The sequence below is a fragment of the Lates calcarifer genome, linkage group LG21 (genome assembly GCF_001640805.2).
Source record: "Lates calcarifer isolate ASB-BC8 linkage group LG21, TLL_Latcal_v3, whole genome shotgun sequence".
NCBI lineage: Eukaryota > Metazoa > Chordata > Actinopteri > Centropomidae > Lates > Lates calcarifer.
The window spans coordinates 7,154,736-7,174,733 of record NC_066853.1 but is presented as its reverse complement, the minus strand read 5'-3'; the positions used below and the strand labels follow the sequence as shown (position 1 = coordinate 7,174,733).

Here is a 19,998-nt window from a genome sequence, read left to right as displayed (position 1 = left end):
AATGAGTAAAACACACAAAGTGTACATTTAGTGACTTGATCAATTAAAATAAACAACAAATTTGGGAGTATCATGTAAAAAAATCTTGATTCTGTTTTGACTGAGAGACACATAGACACATTTAAATTCAAATCATAATTCAAAATAAAATGTTAATGTTAAAAACAGGCTTTGAAACCTTACAGCAGCAAAATGGCATGTTTGCCATTTGGTTGAGCTGATGCCAAGGTGGGTAAGTAGGGTCTGCTCAGCATTGTACTGCTCTGACTGTTTTATATTTCCTTTTCCTGAACTCTTTCTCCACTGTACAGTGAAAACAGAGGGAAGCACATTGGGGTTAATTGTGAATAGAGTGAAACAGGACATAGAGGTACGACCCTTGAACCCACACTGGGCTTCTTCAGAGTGGCACACGTGGCTGGTGGAGCTTAATGGTGGAAGAGAGATTGACTCATTTGCAGTGTTGACACAGTGTGCAGGTAGAGCAAAGCATTGAGGTTTCAAGAGTTTAAAATGTTTGTCTCTAAAAGGCACAGAAGCATAGAAACCAGAAAAACAGATACTTTTACATGCAAAGACAGGCTCACATACAGACAAGCACACAGGTCACAACAAGCTAATGAAGATGCTAGCTAGAATGACAGACTACCAGCCAGGTGTCACACGGTGAGACAAATAGACACTAAAAGCCGGATATGATCCACAGGAAGCTACCGCTCCCCCAGCGTGCATCTGTGGTGGGCTGTGCCTAACACAGGCTGACAGGCTGAGGGGAGAGGGGGCTCTGCTAATGAGGCTCCACAACCCATCCCTGGGCTGAGGAACATTCCTGAAGGGCTGCCTGTGTGACACTGTACCGCTGCGCTGTCAGCCGTGGAACCTTTGATCCACAAAGATACACACACACACTTCTTGTTCACTGGCCATGAAGTAACCGTACTTCTGATTGACTGAACGGGTCACCGTGATTGGCCACAGGTGGTCATAAACTAACTTGAAAGATTAACTAAAGATGTGGACAAAATCATTTTGTTTCATGTGCTCTCTCCTTTAAAGCTGCTACAAAATTTTGACATGTCACCTAAAGCACAAGATAAGCCGAGTGCATTATATGTAAATATCCTTAAATGTGCAGCTTCCACTTTGGCAAGGTCGAGACACAATGTCTGGTGAAAAGGAATGCAAAACTGTCAACTACTGCATAAGTAGCACATGAGCTGTTTTCCTCTGCCAGTTGAGAATCATAATTCCCGTCAAAATGTGTGTTTGCTGTGGGGAAAGAAATATATGCAGGAACACACAGTGTATGAGCTGTCTTTTACAGATACATGGCTGTGTTTTCTGTGTTATGCAGCCCAGTGTGTGTGTATTTGTTGAACCAGATCTACAACTTAAATATTTCTCATAGTCATTCCTTGCAGCAATACCTGATCATAGTGTCTGCGCATCTATTGTGTTTGACACGCACACTGTGTGGGCCCAGCGTGTTTGAGGGGAAAATCTTTTAAAAACTCTGCTGGGCCGGGTCGGGCATGAAACCCAATGTGGCTGTGGGAGTCAATGTAATGATTTTCAGCACAGGGGCTGTGTAACGCGGTTACGGTCCTGGATGTGAAGCTTGCCATATGGTCGAGGGACAAGAGCTTTTAAAGGTAACCATATCCCTCCATTGCTGTTTCCCCTCTGACACCCCCCCCCCCCCCACACACACTGGTCTCCAAGTTTATATTTGATTTAGACCAGAAATTCCCCCGGTCCACTGGACTCAACGAGAGCATTTCAGCTCATAAACATATATGTTTCTGTAAGGTAAACGTTAGCTGAAAGCAAATATGCTATGTTCAGAGTTTTAAAAATTGTGGTTTCATGTGCAGATGATTGATGAGTCAAAGACCATAGCTCTGCTTAGACGTGTAGGGCAGAGGGGACACTGCACACAGATGATCAGATGGAATGTTTGTGTGTGTGCATTTTAGTGTGTCTCTTCCTACTTAAACAGTCCTGTTTGTTTGTTCAGCGATGGACATTACTTCATCATTGCAAGCTGACGCCCTTCATCAAAGAGGGAGCTCTGAAAGAATTCTGGGTTGAGAAGGGGAACTCCAGCTGGGAGCAGCATCAAGACTTTAACGACATTAATAACATAGATGGTACAATGCGATAGTGCAAGGAAGCAAGTGTCTAAAAAAAAAAAAGCACAAAACTTTCATGCTAATGTATCTAAAAGACAACACACAAGATTTAGTGCAAAATAATAAGGAAAACAATATTATCTGCCCATCAAAATCAGCTATTAACATAGAAAAACACACTATGACACAAGACACACACGCATGCTTATATCCCATGAATTCAAATGCTTGCGCTTAACGCCAAATTCATTAATTTTTATTAGGAGGGAAAACATTTGTTCCCAGGCCTGCTATCTGCATGGGTGGAATGATTTTCACCTCTGCCACGAGGTGTTGGGTGAACTCATACATCACACGATTACCCCGAGCAGCGAGCAGGGCCGCCATCATCAGGGAGTGAATTAAAGATGATAGAAAGAGCTATTAATCACTGTGACAAAGCCCCTAATGGAGGTGTGACCCAGCCACTGCCAACGGGACGCCAAGGGGACGCACCCACGGGACAAATGGATACATATGTTTACAGAGAGAAATAACCTACCTGTAGACACAGTCAACCCCTCCCCTCTCATTTTTGTCTGTACCGCTGTCTTCCTTGCTCTCACTCCATCGCTATCTTTTGATACATTTTCCTCATTTTATTCTTTGTCCTCTTCCTATAATTGTTTATGACAGAAATCAGATAAACTCTACTTCTATATCCTGCTAGTTTTAAGTGATATTAATATTTTAATAATTTAAAATCTAAAATAAAAGAAAATATTTAAAATCATTTGCAATGTAGTCATGAATGGTAAAAATACAGAAATTGGCATGCTCGCAAAAAGCAAAAAATAAAGGTACTATTTCATAAGCAATAAGTTTGGTAAACAGAATTTCAGATTTATTTATGTTTATGTTCCACTACAGTATCTCTGCTTATAGTGCATAATGCTAGACAGGCTGTAATACTGTGAGGTGTAAGGTGAGAGCATTATTCATCTACTTAGCCAAGACCCAATTCACAGATCACTTCATCTAGCCAGATCGAGCGGTCTAACAGTTGACTGATGAGGTCTCAGATCATGAAATATGGAAATGAACTCCTAACCTTATGAGGACCAGCCCTCATGCTTATCTCTAGACATCATTTGTTGCCTGTGATAACAGACAAATGGCACGGGGGGGGGCTTACCCTTGTACTGCAGGTCAAACATAATCACACATGATCCCCTCCATTAGTCATCATCCAAATTCTGAAACTGCACTCTTCATCATTCCTCTGCTTTCTACTTCCATCTCTACACCAGGAAACTCATGAATATGTGTTTGTGCTGTCCCAGTCTCAAAGCAGAGAACATAGAGAGAAATGACTCCGTGACAAATGTAAAACCTAGCAGTAGATATCCACTGAAAATACAGGAACCATAAGTAGAAGTATAACTTTTATCACTGTGTCACTGCATGATTGCGAAACAAACTTAGGTATTGTTTGGAGAATTCAGAATATGTGGGAGAGGTTGAGAGAGGGGACCATGGCATGATTGCTGTTATTGTATATTGAGCCAGTTGCCTGAAAAATGAGGGTATCCTCAGGGAGATGTAGGCATAGACATCTGGGGGGAGACAACTCATTGTGACTCAATTCAAAAGAAAATAAAAATAATTATCTTTCATTTGGTTAATTTTACACAGCTACTGCCAATCAGAAAATGGCTGCTGTTGATTTGTTAAGCACTGTTAATTACAGTGCATCAGTTTGTGCCTAGATTCCCTCAGCAGGGTGTATAGGAGAGTGTTTGGAGCCCCATGCCCTCAGGAGAGGCAATAAGCTTCCTAATTAACTCTGTCTTTGTGCTTAATGGAGGCCTTAGCGCCGCTTTTGGGGAGTCTTTTGGTGCGCGGGTCCATTGGGGTGACTGTGGAACTGACTGATACAAGCCACAAACATTCATAGCCTTAGGTAGGTCTATACATAAAATTTTGGCCAATTGTCCATAATTTATTGTTCAATATGTTTTTCTTGAATGAAAAAGAATTGTAAAGTGAAATTTCCAAATAAATTGGACGTTTGTGAGTGTTGTTGTCTTCCCATTTTCGAACTATAAAACATCTGTTAAAGCAGACATACTCAATTAGAGCAAAAGATTATCTTCATAGAACAGCAAAGGTTATGGATGAATGACCCTTGCTACCTAAATTAACACTGTTTTTAAAAGATAAAAGTAGTTATAGAAGGTTTTAATCTACTTTCATGTTAGTATCTGTCTGTTGCTTATTTAGGCCTAGAAAATCTTGCACTTCATCCTTTAATGAAATTGTGCAGCGCTCAGAAACTGCACTAACTACCCTTAGAATTAAGAGCGAGAACAAGTAATACAAGTTCACCAATCCCCACATGCGTACGCTTAGAAACAGACAGCCAGATTGCACACTGTTTAAGCACACACACAAACCACAGAGTAACATGAGCAGAGCTCTTAACAGAGTCTTAATTAATGAGAGCATTGTCTATGTTTTTTCGCCCTTGTGTTAGTCAACTACTCCCCGCTCCAAATGGAAAACACTCCATTAAGGGCCCTGGGCAGAGTTACCAATTAACATTGCGCAACAAACTGAAACTTAGAGCTGGTCCCTCTGTGTGCACACATACACACTCACACGTACACATACACACACATAGACACCTAATTAATTAGCATTAGTTGTGATTAATAATGAGGGTCCTTTAATGGTAAATCTGCAGCTCCGATGGCAGGCTGACACAACAAAGGCGTCTGTGTGCGCGGCAGGATTTATCTGGGGAGCTGCTCGGGGATTTTAACATGTTTCTCACAGGCCTGACAAATGGCCTATTAATTATCTAATGTTGTCTGACAACAGCCGCTTGATAAAGATGTATGTTTGGACAGGGTGAGGAGGGGAAGATACGGGGGAAAGAGAGATGGGTGTGCGAGGGAGAGAGAGGGAGAGAGAATATGTGTTTGCATAGAGGAAGAAAAATAAGTATGTTAGTGTGAGCAGAGACTTGCTCTGATTCAATTGTAAGCCATTGAGTAACACACACACACACAAACACACACACACTTCAGTACATTACTGAAAAATTTGTCTTTATGTGATACATTTGTATTAAAAGACAGACTGCTTTGACTCCACTACTGCAGTTGTTTGGGCTAATCAATATGAAGGATTAACAAACCACATTTATTTTTAATGAAATGCAAATGAATAAAGTCCTGATGAACACAGAGATGGATGTGCAACACACAAACGTACACACACAGTTTACGTCCTAAAACCACAATCAATATCATCAGCGAGGAAGCCTCCACATCAACCCAACCACTTTATATCATTAAGTCTCTAACAACATGGAGCATATGGGCATGTCTTTCTCTCACCCCTCCTCCCTCCATCTCTGCCCCCCTCCCTGATTCAATCTCAGTCCTGACTCTAATTTGCAGAGTTTATCTCCCGCCTGTATGTTGACAGGTGTTCCTAAGTGAGATGCCAGTTGCCAAATGATTTTTATGATAGTTTTAGCCCCGCATTTGGCCTAATGAGATAGGATCCCAGTCGGACGCTAACTCAGGCCTGTCAAATGTAAAGCAAACAGAATAACAACCCGGCACTCACATTGTTTCCACAAGCCATACATCAGCCTGGGGGGCTTAGAGGGAGGGCCCTCTGAATCACATGCTGACCCCACGATAGAGAAGATGAGAGGAAAGTGTGGGAGAAAAAACAGAATGACGGGGGAATAGAAGATGAGAGAGGCAAGAGGAGGAGGGAGAGGAGGGGAAAGCTGATAAGCTAGGACAATACTTCAAGAGTGTGAAATCAAGTTGGTACCATAAGAAACAATATAGCAACTTTACTATTGATAATTAGGGAAAAGAGGTATTCTATAAGTAAGTTTGTGCTTTGAGCAGAAAAATCTTAGTTCTTACATGTGCTTATCACTGACTTGAGTCAGTGTGTATCATCTGCATATACACCTGCCTTTCAAACTACGGATTTAGCTGTTTCCTTCTTTGACATGACTGTGACATGTGTTGACAAAGGTCATTAGTCCCATCATCCCTTCTGTCTTCGCCTCTGATTCAATCCCAACCCAGCACCCCCGCAACATGTCACACATCCTAAGCTTTTGATTTGTTTGTTCTGGTTACCTGTGCCATTCCTTTCATCTATCTCCATGTTCCTCCACCCCCATCCCTCTATCTTTCCAGACAGCAGCAACAGCAATATCCCTCTCCCGCGCCAAAGAAAAAAACAAAAACAGCGACTCAATACAGAGTACCACTGAAAGGCAACACATCAATCTGGAATATAAATTTGACAATCATTAAAAAAAGACACTGTGTGGAAAGCTGCTTTTAAAGTTAAAAGTAAAACCAAATGTTTTATCACAAAGTTATACTAGTAACAAAACATGTCAGCGCAAACATTCATAGATGAGCATTCTCTCTCCCTCTCTTTTCTCTCTCCCTCTTTCATGTCATGGCTAACTGCCATTGAGCCCTAATATAATTATGGCTCACAGTTGTGCACATTTGAGAAATTGATTCCTTTGATGAAATGTGAGCAAGGCAGGTCTGGGCAGAGCGGGGAGAGACGTATATCCAGAGTGGTTGCTGCCAGCTCCCCCTCCCTCCACACAGCCCTGTGGAGGGCCCCCTGGGTACCAAACCGCCAGCTCAACCCCGGCCCAGACTGGCCCAGTCGTTAAAAGAAATGATAGCATATGTGCTTTGTTTAAGTTTGATGTCTTCATAATGTATTACACAATTAGATTGATTTGACAATTTCCATTATACTTGATAAAATATTTATGTAGGCCCGAGGATGGTAGTTCTTATCAAAGGGGGCGGATCTGCAGTGCAGATGGGAGCTCTGGTCTGCAGTGAGAAGGCCATCAGTCACTTAAAGCTGGGCAAAACTGTAGGCAAATACAACCTGACTACTTGAAATTTGTATTTGTAACATAAAAAATGTTATTTTGTGAGTCATGCAACCGAGCTTGAGCACATTCAAGTGTTTGACATGAATAATCAGGCACACCTGATTGAAATCAAACGCATGAAGCCGTACTGTATATCAATGAATCAGTAACCCATGTTTGCATTGTGCACTATGCAAACACTGAATGCTACAGAAAAGAAAAAGCCTGGTGGGCATTGAGTGCGTTATGCCGTTGGCCACCCTCCCAACTGAAAATTTTCCATCAAAGACAATTTTTGGCTACACAGATTTCCGGCTACGGCACATTAGCTTTAGCTCTGCCTCAGTTGAAACCTGGAAAACCAGTGTCAACACATAGTGTATATTGGCATCAGGCAAAAATATATACTGCTGTTTGTTGTTAGACCTGTGGCTTAATTTGTCCAGTCAGGCGATTGGATCACATAGGATACTTTACAATATCTACCTCATATGACCTACATAACTCATGTCTGTTCAATGCACTCTCAAGTTATCATACAGTATTAACATTAAGCTTTAAACTTTTCTACCATGTCATGATCTCTTTCCCAACTTTCTCTATCTGTTTTGTACATTAAAAGGTAAAGCAGCAATGCCAATAAATAAATCAGTTTAAGTAATAAATTCAAACCGCTCATGCTCAGAGGTGAGTCTCCTTCACCCTCGTTCTCTCTTTCTTTCTTACATGGGATATCTCACTCTCTCTCCCTTTCCTCACCTGTCTCCCCATCTCTCCCCCGTTCCCTTCGCACCCTTCTACAAACCTCTCAGTGTGCACAGCCACCCCACATCCATCACAGCCCAGAAATTTAAGGAGCCAAATTGGCCTCATCTGTCTCAATGTTGGATGCAGATGGAGTTTCTTCTGCTGAGGGAGGTGCAGTTAGTCACCCCTGCTGCCCCCACCTCTTCAATCTACTGCCTTAAAGCCAAGCCAGCCTGCGCCCGTCTCAACACTATAGAGCCACGTTATGAGGCCGGCTGCCGGGATAAAGAGGGCACGGTGGTGAAGTGACCACTACACTGACCACACACACTCTCTGCTTCAGTTTTCTCTCAATCACATTTTTCTCTTTTTTTTTATTTTTCATCTAGCCTTCATTCTTACTCACTCCCTCACTCTTGCTTACTCATATTGCCAAGCACACACACACACACCTACACAAACACAAGTGGTGGTGGTCATAGCACAGCCTGCAGTAAAGCAGTCTGGTCAGACCTGGCTCGTTAATAAAGGCCCTAAATGAGGCAGCATGCATAAAACATGAAGCGCCGCGTGCTGCCGTAATGAACTGCTGCTCCATAATTGCATCTCAGAGCCGTAAAATGAAGACAAAATATTTGAAGAGGGATTCTGTCACCTCTCTGCAGACGCAACACTAATCACAGGCGTTCTGCAGGGCCCTCGGGGTCTACCCCTGACAGAGAGCAGGGGCTAAACGCCCAGGGCAGCGACATTGGCAACACCCTCCAAGTAATGGGACATAATTGAATAATTGCTGATTAGAAAATAGGGGGAGAGGTAATAGTAAAACAGTGTCCAGCGTGTTATCTGAAATGATCCCATTGGGAAGAAGAATATGATAATATGGCACAGGAATGGATTACAAAAAATATAAATCTACTACACCTAACACCTACTGGGAAATGAGTTCATTAATTTAAGGGTCAGTTTATGTGCCTGAAATTATTGTTAAGGGATAATAGATGAGATGGTGTAAAAGCTGGAATAGAAAAATGTTGTTTGTACCTAGTTAGGGAACCAGGTGGGTGAATAGATTAGGATAATTCAGCCAGAAAATGTGTTAGTCACAGAAAACTAACCTGAACTGACCAACAAAGCCATCTAAGTGTTTGAAATTACACACTGAGTTACTGAGAAAGTTATTGAGAAATAATATAATAAAAATACAATAGAAAACACAAACCAATGTCTAAACACACACACACACACACACACACACACACACACACGTCCGGTGACAAGCTCAGAGACAGGCAGGCCTCTAGATGAGAGATTGGAGTCCCACCCAGGGGTGTCACCCAGACAGTTAGAGAGTTGCTGTAGTGACAGGGTGGCCGCGGTGACATAATGAAGGTGCTGTGGTTGTCACAGGGGGTCAGTGGTGATCACACTGCACAGCTGAGGGGGGTTAGGGACATGTATAATGAATCCCACCAATGACAAATGGCCCTCAACTTGGGGCTGAGGTATCTGACAAACTCATACTCATCACTTGGACACCTCACACACACACACACACACACACACACACACACACACACGGGTGACAACACACACAGGCACAACACAAACACACAGATACTAAAGCAACAGAGGAATGTATACTTCCATGACAATATATGTCATCTCTGCATGTGATAACTTAAATATCTAGTTTGTAATCATGGCACTACTAAGCCTGCATAGCTTCTCCATCTCCTTTAACAAGCTTCTTTTTGTGGATGAACCTCTAGGCCTCTAAAAAGCCAGCTCCATTTAATGAATCTTTTCTCTCACCTCTGGCAGCCTCTCGAAACTGTTTTGCTGTCGTGGCACTACGGTGGCAAGTCAAAGGTTATCAATACAGGCATTGTTTCACATGCACAATGGGCCACATGAATTCAAACCCCCCCCTCCAGAAGTATTCGGATGCATGAGCAAATACAAACTCTGAAAAATAATGTCTGATGCAGATTCAAGACAGCAGGCCTGATACTCATTTGAAAAGCTGAATTCAATCAGGAGAAAGGTCTGTGTATGGCAAAGAAAGAAAAACTAACTATTGGAAAGCGGGGGTATTTTTAATGTGACAAGCTGACCACCTACTACCAACCTGACATCTTCCATTTAATATTTTCAGATATGAATGGATTTTGTCTGAGGGTTGCTTTTCCACTCTCAGGGTCTGCTTGCCTCGAGCACTACCACAGCAGCAGGCCAATTCCACCTTAACTTTGTTACAGAACTTGTTACATACAATAATGTCCGCAGCTACAGAGTCTTTCCAAACCACAGTGCGACATGTGGAACAGACCCGGGCATGGAAAGGTCCTGGAGAGGATGTTTGTTTAATGATTGTTGGAAGGCTAACATTCAGCCCTGCGCCCCAAGCAACAAAATCCCCCTTGGAGCACTGAAGCTGTTTATGTTATTTGTTATGGATGTCAATTTCCCTCTATTTAGGAGGTGATTTAACTGGACAATACAGTGGGATTGCGCTGTTGTATGGGGGATTGTTGTCTCTTTGTGTAAAACACTGCACAACTCTACATGGGAGTCAGAACGTAAACAGTGTGGGTCATTGTCAAGACTGAGAGGGGCATTCAGCTGAACTGCAGAGAAACCTACCACTTCAATGTTGTAATATTTTAACATAATTTTAACCAGCCAGCTGTTTTATTCTTACTTGCATTTTATGCCTGTAAGAGAATGTGAGTGACTGTTATTGTGTGTGTGTCTGTGTGTGTGGAGGAGGGCACGGGTTGGACATAAATGGAGAGTGACAGCTGCCAAATAACAGTGAGATTGAGGTGGGAATACAGAAGGACAATCAGGGACAGAGAGGAACATGACAGTAACAGCAACTCAGATTAGGCTGAGATCACACACACAAGCATGCAGGCAGACACACACACACACACACACACACACACACACACACACATCACCAATTCTACTCCGCGCTCAGTGGGGCAGATGGGAAATGCAGCCCTGTAACGAGTGCTCAGTGTGTCATTCAGACAGATGAGAAGGATCACAGAAATCCCCCCATTTCTTCTTCCTAATTCAAACAAACAGGGACTCTAAGCAGAGCCACATGGCTTCCCCTAATGACTGACATTTTGTTTAAGAACCATCCATAATGACCTGGTTTGAATTTAAATACTTGGTGTTTATTTCGCAATGAGCTGCCAATATTCACCAATGCAGAATTCCAAAGTGCTTGAGTGACTTGAGACTGTTGACTTCATGCTTTTTCTTTCTCTCTGGTTTTCCTGTTTTGTACATATTTGGAGTGGCATAACTGTGGAATTAATGACAGATTGCCTGAACATGAACATGTTAAGCATAAAGTAAAACAGATTATCAGGAGATCTCATAGACTAATGCATTTGATATGGTATTGTATCTACAAGTGGGTTCTAATCCTTGGTATGCTGGACTTAAATTCACCAAAATATGGTTCTCATATTTCTGACACTCTATTTCTCTATATTTGACAGTTTCACTGACTGACTGATTAATTATGTAGAATTATGTTTCACATCTTAATGGATTTATGTAAAAGAAATGCTGAGTTAATTTCAGAATGATGGTCTATAAAACTGCAGAAACACAGTGAATACATTTCAAAAACTTACCATTAAATCTAGGCAACAGGCACATGACTAACTGCAATGCAGGTGTATTTATACCTCCACTGTAAAAGAAAAACATTTCTATAAGAACTGTATTGACTAGGGAAATAAAGCAATTACAAATCACAACGGCAGAAAGATTAAACTTCTTTTGAGCCTCTTGATACATTGACAATCCAGTAAAAAGGGCCAGAATGGAAAGCATCCCCCACAGACTTTAAAGTGTTGCAGCCAATTAATAATCGCCTCATTTTAACCTGCCGCATGCACTCGTGCAGCCAAAAATCAATCAAGGTCCACTTTTTTTCATACTGATGGACTGTGTAAAGTGAAAGAATGCTAACTCTAAACTAACAATGCCAAAGCCATGTACATAGATGGAAATCAATTGTAATTAAAACTGAACAAGTGTTCCGCTTTATACACTCAAAGAGTGCATTGGTCATTAAATACATTTTCATCAGTTATCAGTTAAAGGTTTTAAATGAAGTCCATAGCTTCTGCCTCCTTTGGGATAGCGCTCAATGCCTCCACACTTGCGCTGCAAATTTCCCTGTGCTTGCTTTGCAATCAAAAGGCGGCTAAATTAAGTATCAAACAATTTAATGTTATGTGTCACTCTCCAAAACGATCTGTATTAGAAGCACTTAATTAAACTTTCAAATTCAAATGTACTAATCAGTTTGCGGCAGAGTGGGCGCTTGTTTTTCCCACATGAAACGCCACGGCTGGCCAGCCCGGCCCATTGCCTGCTCATTAACATGAAGGTGTGATTTGCATTTCCTGATGGACTGTTCCAGTTTTTAATATCCCTTTTTCTGCTCTTACATCAATCATGGAAGAGGGAGGCCACCACAGGCCACTATTAACCCTCCAAATCTGCCACAAAACAAATATTACAAGAGTTCACTAATTTGGAGATCAAAAAGCCACTTGTCCATTATATAATTGAAATGAAGGTGGAGTGTTGCACTTCTGAAGAGCTCTATAATTACCAGCTGTTAATTGCACACTTGTGGTGTCTCACTTTTAATTAAAAAGAGCGGCTCGTTGCTGGACGATAAGCAATGGTGGAGAGGCTGCGGTTTAATCAACAAAGCCAGAGGAATTTGTTTCTGCTGTGGCCAGCAGCGGGCTGGAGAAATCTTCAAATAACCCAGGGAGATTAAAACGTGTCCATTAGGACCAGTCAGGTTTTATTTGGGGTGGCAGGAGCGAGGTGCATTTGAAGTCGTCCCGCTGCAGAGTCCTCAGCAAAGCGCGGCTGGGGGTGCGGGTCTAATCAGCCCACTGCTGGCCCTGAGCGCTCAAGTGGAGGAATTGGACCCCGCTGGTGGTGAGAGAAGGAAAAGAGGAAAGGAGGGAGAGAAGGATGGAGAAAGGGAGGGAAGGAGGGTATAAATGAGGGAGTGGGGAAGGAAAAGCAACCCCATCACTCTTCCTTTCCTCTTCTCCCACTTTCTCTTTTCCTGCCTGAGCCTGTTACTCAACTTTGTTTCGTGACTAGTGTGATGATGAGCCAGAAAAATCCTTAAATTATATGCCTTGCTTCTCGAGCCTGCTGTTTTCTTCACACATTAGTCACTGAACGACAGCCTTGCAATCTGTACAAGCATGAGATATCTCTCCAGGATGTGTCAGCGCCCTTAGACAATACACAAACAACCTCAGGTCCTTTTGGACATACTGGAGAGAGCCCTTCCACCTATTTCATGACCTGTTGAACCACAGCAGCAGAGTATAAACCAAGTAGGAAAAAAAAACAGCTTCTGCACTTGATAGTCCCAACATGTGGCTATAACTCACACGATGTTTATATGAAAGAGACAGTTACCTTGGTCAGCAACTCTGGGCTGCTGCCAGGCCTACAAAAGCTCTCGCTGCATCAGTCGCATACAGTACATGACTACCAGAGTGTGATAACCTCATCCACCCTTTCTCTGACCCCTTCGCTCCCTTACTGATAAAACTGTCTGCCAGGAAGTGTCCTTCGCTACATTTCCTCCCTCTCATGCTCAATCAACACCTGTCACCGCAGCGATCAGTACCGTGATATGAACACACTGTCTGAAGAAGTGGTTGCACATTTCACACAAATCCCTACTCACTGTTATTGCTTCTTAGAAAAAAAGTGAAATATGCTATACATTAGATTTAATCCAGTTTTGGATTAAATATGTAAAATTTAGATCCAAGAAGTAATAACAGAATCACTAGGGGCTTCCCAGACCCCCTGAGTGTCGCAACTCTTTTAGATAAAGGGCTCTGGGTTTATCTAAGGAAACAGTTGCTGGGGCGAGGATGGTCTGGCCTCACTGACAGATTAGTCCAGCCCAGGCCCACTTCCTGCCTGCTGAGGACACTAATTAGAAGGAAGGACTGACACCACAATAAGAGCTGACAGTTGAGTGCACTTAGTACGGCTTCACACAATCCACCGCTGTATTAGTACAGCAGCCACGCCAAGCCATAAATTTCATCACATTAGCCAGTGCTTATCTGATGTGACAAAGTTAACCTGGATGTTGTTTAGACAGAAAAGTACAAGGGCAGTTCTGAGAAAACTGTGAGGGTGCTGATTTATCAGTGGAAGTATGTGAAGTGTTTTATTTGAAATTTTATCAACTTCACCCCTCCACAACCCACCCTCTCTTTTTCTCTCCCTCTCTTTCTCTCTCTCTCTGGCCTCCGCCCTCACTCCTCCCCCATCTCTAGAAACACACACACACACACACACTGAGGGAGACAAAAGTCATTGTGAGCCTGGCCGGTTCCCAGTGTTAATGACATCCTGTTTACAAACACGTCGAGCAGTGTCGCAGGGGTCACGGTCACTCACACCCTCACACTCTGTCTGTCTGAGTCTTATGCCTTATCCTTCTATTCAAATGACCTTTGGCCCAATGAAACATTCAACCTGACTACCCCTGGGAAAAAAAAATATGAATACTCAGAAAGGATGTAGCTCACTTGGCAACACTAGCACTCTGGCAGCACAACCTGAACCAGAGGCATGTACGTGCATAAACCGCAGTGTAAGATTAAGCGTGGAAAATGCTAGCGCACACGCCTGAACTAACTTCGCCAGATTCACGCACACAGCGATCACTATTATTATAATCCCAAAATCACCAAATGAAGGAAAAATGTGCTATTACCCAAAGGGCAAATTTACAGTATAGTTACACATAGGTGCATGTAATAGGCTGAGCTGTTTTACAACACCAGCATGAGCTGAGCTATTGTTTTATTTTGAGAGGTGCTGGCTGTTATTGGATTGTTTTACACTAGCCAGAAGAATTTTATTCCAGGGGCGCTCTGTGTGGTGTGGCGTGTGTGTGACTGAGTCACACACACAGAGAGAGAGAGAGAGAGAGGAGAGAGGAGAGGAGAGAGAGAGAGAGAGAGAGAGAGGCACTCCTAAGCTTTTGTAACAGCATTAGGGAGCGTGTGTTGTGGCTGGTGAGCTTCTGTTGCTGTTTACTCATCAGGAAGCAAATGTCTCCCCTACTGAGAGCCAGCAGGGGTCCTCAGGTACTCAGGTGGATGCTCCACACACTAACCCAAAAGCTACAAAATCTGCACTACTAAACTGTGTCTTCGTGTGTACACTTCTGCATGCATTTCTCTGTGTCTACATGTGTGCGAGGTGAAACATGCTGAATGTGAAAGTGGGAAAGAGGGCATTTTCTGGGGCTCTCTGTGGCTGTGCCAGCGGGCAGAGCAGTGTGTCAGTACGGGTCGTATGCCACAATGTGCCTGTCAGTCCATGGGACGTCCCAGAGGAGAAGGGTAAGAGGCAGCCCCCACCAACCTTGCCCATCCATCATCGTGACACCACAAGCTGCAGTCATGGGAAACCCACCACTGGCCAGTCACTCTGGACCAGAGCTGGAAAAGGGGAAGGGGGAGACGGGACTCGCCATCCATTAAAAACACATTGTTTTGTTTATTATAACTAGTTAATGAGGTTGAAGTGAAGCCTCGCTTTGTTTTTCAAACACTTCCAGAGGGGATTTGGAGGCAGACAGCCCCGTTGCTGGGTTCGGGCAAAGCAGCTCATAAGGGCCTGGGTGTTTTATAATGGATGTCTATAGATTTTATGAGAGAAGAGTTGGCTATGTTAGGAGTGAGATCCTTGGTTCTTGTAAAATGAATCGTTTTTTAGGGCTTTTTTCCATATGCTGAGCTCAGACTCTGAAAATTTTTTTCTTTAGCTTGCCATCCCGTCTCTCTTTTCTCCAAACCACTCTGCTCCATTTTCTACTGGCCCCCAGTTCATGAATCCAACAGAAGTCTTGTTTTGGACTTTATAGCCAACATCAACAACAGACATAACAGTGTCAACCCCTGTGTCAATCTTTCGAACCAGTCAAAGCACAAGGAAATAATAAAATATGTGTTTAAAAAGAAAAGAAGACAAAAGAAACATTGCATCTTTTGTCAGTGGGAACTGGAACTTCTGATACATGGATGATGTATTTTTACAAAGAAAAAAAAGGAAATGAAAGAAAGCAAAAGACTATGTCTCCAAAAGTTGGGAACGAAAAGTAGCGTGCATTAGCAGCATCAGTGGTTTGTAGAGCCTGAGGCCCCCCTGTCTCCCTGTCTGGTGGAGATATGAGAGAGGGCCCACTCCCTGTCCGGCCGCAGCAGGAGCCTGGGCTGCCCGCTGACATGCCTACTTTAATTGTTAGTATTAAATCACTTGCACTTTAACTCAAGATACTATCTGCCAGGCGTTAAGATTTTTAACAGTAGCGAGTGTGCGCAGCTTTAATGTGAAACACCCTAGAGTGACATTCACTGTAAGCCTCACTCACACACAGAAAGTGAGATGTGTTCATATGCGCAGACATGCATGCAGTCAGATTAAACAAACACTTGCGTGCACGTGCACACACAAACACACACACACACACACACACACACACACACACACACACACACAAAATCACAATGGAGTCCTCTATTGCGCTGATTGTCGGCAGAGTGGACAGACAGGCAATCGGACTCCACCCCACCCTGACTGCAGGCCACCCGTCAGTCACCAAGCGCACCGCACCACCAACTACACCACGAGCTGTTTGCTTTAGGAAGGCGGCTCAAAGCCAATTAAAATACACTTAGAGCCGTGTCCGACTTGTGTTTGGAAAGATAATATATGTCCAGGAGTCCAGTCAACACGGTGTGAGCAAGCAGGCAACAGGGAAGCACTCTGTATCATTGTCTCAGAATGCACAGCGTCATTATCGCGCAGACAAGATACTTATCTGGACTTAAAGCCAAAGCAGAAAAACAGGCCTGTGTTTGATTCCAATTTTTAACCCCTGCAGAAAGAATAATATTATCTCTGATTTCATGGTTAGCAGATGTTTATGCTGCTTTAAAACTATCTGCCTGCACATTAGCCAATGTATAGATATCACTTTAACTGTCAGAATCGCAGGCACACCGTAGATGTTATTTCTTCTCAGTTCTACAGAAACAAGGCTTAAAGTGTGACTGAAAACATTCATCATCCCAAATTAGTAGCCTAATACACAAATGTGAAACATATGGGCTTAACATTAAATGTGAAAATACATTCAGAGGCGGACAATATGCAGGGAGTGAGAGAGTAATGACACACACACACACATATACACACACACACACACAGATGCAAAGGGCAGAGGGTGCTGATATGAGTGGCGGTGAGTGGTGAGCAGAGACGGGAGCTCCATGTCTGTTCAGTGTGTTTTAAGAGTGTTTAAATGAGTGAAAAGTCTGTTATGGCTTCCAGATGGGGGCCGGTTTGATCCGGATCATTCTGACAGGCCTGGACTTTGATGTGCTGCTGCCTATTACTGACATTACAGGGAGACAGGCATATTTCTCCCTAATCACTTCCAACTCCTCCACGCCAGTCCTACGTACGGCCTGCACCGGCTGGCCACACCAGAACTACAGCGGGAGTCTGCATCTGTGCGCATGTATAAATGCCAGTGTGTGAGCCCGGCTGTACATGTGTGTGCTAAGTGAGTGTGTTTGTTGGGCTGCATAAAAAAACTCTGAGGCCCACTGACATCCACTATAGGACTGGGTGTGTGAGTGTGCGGATATAAACTTGTCTCATGTAAAATAAGCAGTAAAATTAGCAGTATTAATGTACACATTCATACCAGAGCCTGCGGTGACCCAGCATGTCTGCATTTGTGCTCAGGTTTTATTTCAGCATGACTCTGAATGTCCTCCTGACATTTCATCATAAACCCTCAGTTTCTAATGAAAAGCTTAGGAGAGGACAAGAGAGGAGAGTATAATGGCTTCATTTATGCTGAGGGGAGAACTCCCTTGGAAACATCCATCTTGTCAGGCAGGTTAAATATAGTCCAGACAGACAGACAGAAGGGAATAATTCCTCCACTTCCCTCTCCACCCACACTCCCCACTAAGCCCAATGGAAGTCATTTCTCAGTGACCACAGAGGAGGAGGACCAAAGGGGGAAAGGAGCACCACTCCTGCTCCTCACTAATAACTCTGTGACCCTGAGACCACCCCTCTGCAAGTCTCCTCTTCTCCTCCTCCTCATCTCCTAGTTTTTGTGGGACCATGGAGAGGGATGAAGAGCGGAGGAGTGAATCAGGCTGAAGTTCCCTCTTTATCTCCCAAAGGCAGGGGAATGCCAAGGGGCCAGCGCTTTGGAATCTGCTGTTTTGTCCGTCTCTTGGGGAGAGCTGGGCTGAGTCCACTTGGAGTAGCACAGGGAGGTATTCAGAGCAAAGTCTGGAGTGCCCTTCAGCTGACAATGGTGTAGCCTGGGGACAAAGTGAGTCCTTGATGAGGGCTCTGTGGAGGGGTGCAGGTGTCTGAGGTGAAGAACAGTCTCTCAGGCCTGACCCACTTATCTCTAGCAGCTTCTCTTCTCTCCTCTTCCTATGTTACCATCCCTGATCATTCCTCCAAACATGAGCTCCTTCAGATTCTTAAAATGTACATATGAAATGGGCACCTCACTTTGCTGTGCTTAGAAATTACACAGATGTCTGTGTAACGTATATATATATGGAATTGGGTACAGAGACATTGGTCCACTCATGCCAGGGAGGGAGACAGGAAAAGGCCTTTGACCCCCGGGCTTCAGTAGACATTCCTGGTAATTGCACTCCATCATACTTTGTGCCGGAAAAAGCAAACATCTAAATAAACCCTGTCAAACCATGCTGTCCATCTGCCGGCAGATAAGATGAAGAAAATAAGCCCATGTTCCATAAACACAAACATAGGGGATCACAAATCAGCGGCCACAGTCACCACAACCATAAATTAGCCTCGGAACCATTTTTAGCATTTAAGTCCGACAGGGAGAGGACGGTGAAAGGAGAGGACAACCCGCTCTTTAAAATCTCATCACTGCTGTCACTGTGGGCTCCGCACCATGAAACAACACTGGGATAACATCGACATGAGCTGGAGAGAGGGAACAACAAAGATGTGACCACGAAAATGCTGGCGGGCCCATGATGGCAGGGCTGGGTTACCCGGCAAGCAGGAGTGACTTCAGTGAAGCACAGAAGAGAGGGAAAGAACAAACAAACCAAGTCACAGCCCCCTAGTGGAAATGTCTCAACTAGTTCTCTTCCCTGCACATTACAAAAATTGAATTCCACTCTTTTAAGAGACTTATCTTATCAAATAATTGTATGTTAAATGTGTTAGTGGGGACAACTAGGGATATTCTTTCATGAAATGTAGAGTGATTTGCAGCGATGCACATTTTACTTGAGGGCTACACATCAAAATGTTGACAAAAAAGGAAAATAAATGACTCTGTTTTGTTTACAATGTTTTCTTTCTAAATTATACTTTAACTGTCCTGACATATTGTTGAATATCTTATGCAGGATAACAAATGAATCCCTCAGACATTCATTCCGCAATGTTTTCCCTTTATATTACGTGGGTAAGAGCCTCTGGGAAGACATTACCTTTGTACAGGAGCTCTTGCAACATGAAATGACAAATCGACAATAGTATCACACTGGGCTCTTAGGAACTAGCTATGCATATTACGTTACTCTAACTCTCCTGGTTGGAACATGCACAGCCTCTGAAATTTCACAACCAGATTTATCTTATTTTCCCCAACTTATTTTCATATCTATTTCCTTTTCTTTGTGAATTAGGCAGTAAATAAAGCCATGGGGCCCTGTGCATAGTAAAATCAGCTGGAATTGCCACATTAAAGAATGCAGCCGAGGTGTAGCCGGAGCCATCCTCCTGGATTTGGGCAAATTCAGCTGATGCAAAACAAGGAATTAATTTGAGGGGAGCGGCTTGCGTGCTGAGCTTGGCGCTCTGACAAAGATGAATGGCATCATTCCAAGCGAATGGTAATTTCACTTTTTGTGACAGTGCTTTAGAGCAAAAGCGACTCGGGACGCACAAAGCATTTGCAATCCCATTGAGGGCCCTTGGTACCTGCCTATCAGACACTGCACATTGTTTACCAATCATCTGATATTGATTGGTTTCAGACTAAAGTTTGAAGAT

The 19,998-nt window shown here is 43.3% G+C and overlaps 1 protein-coding gene across 13 annotated transcripts in view; it reads right to left on the bottom strand.

Annotated features, from left to right (window-relative positions):
* mecom (MDS1 and EVI1 complex locus) overlaps positions 1 to 19,998 on the bottom strand; it is a 129,658-nt gene that overhangs the window by 88,956 nt on the left and 20,704 nt on the right. The gene's annotated exons all lie outside the window — the stretch shown is intronic.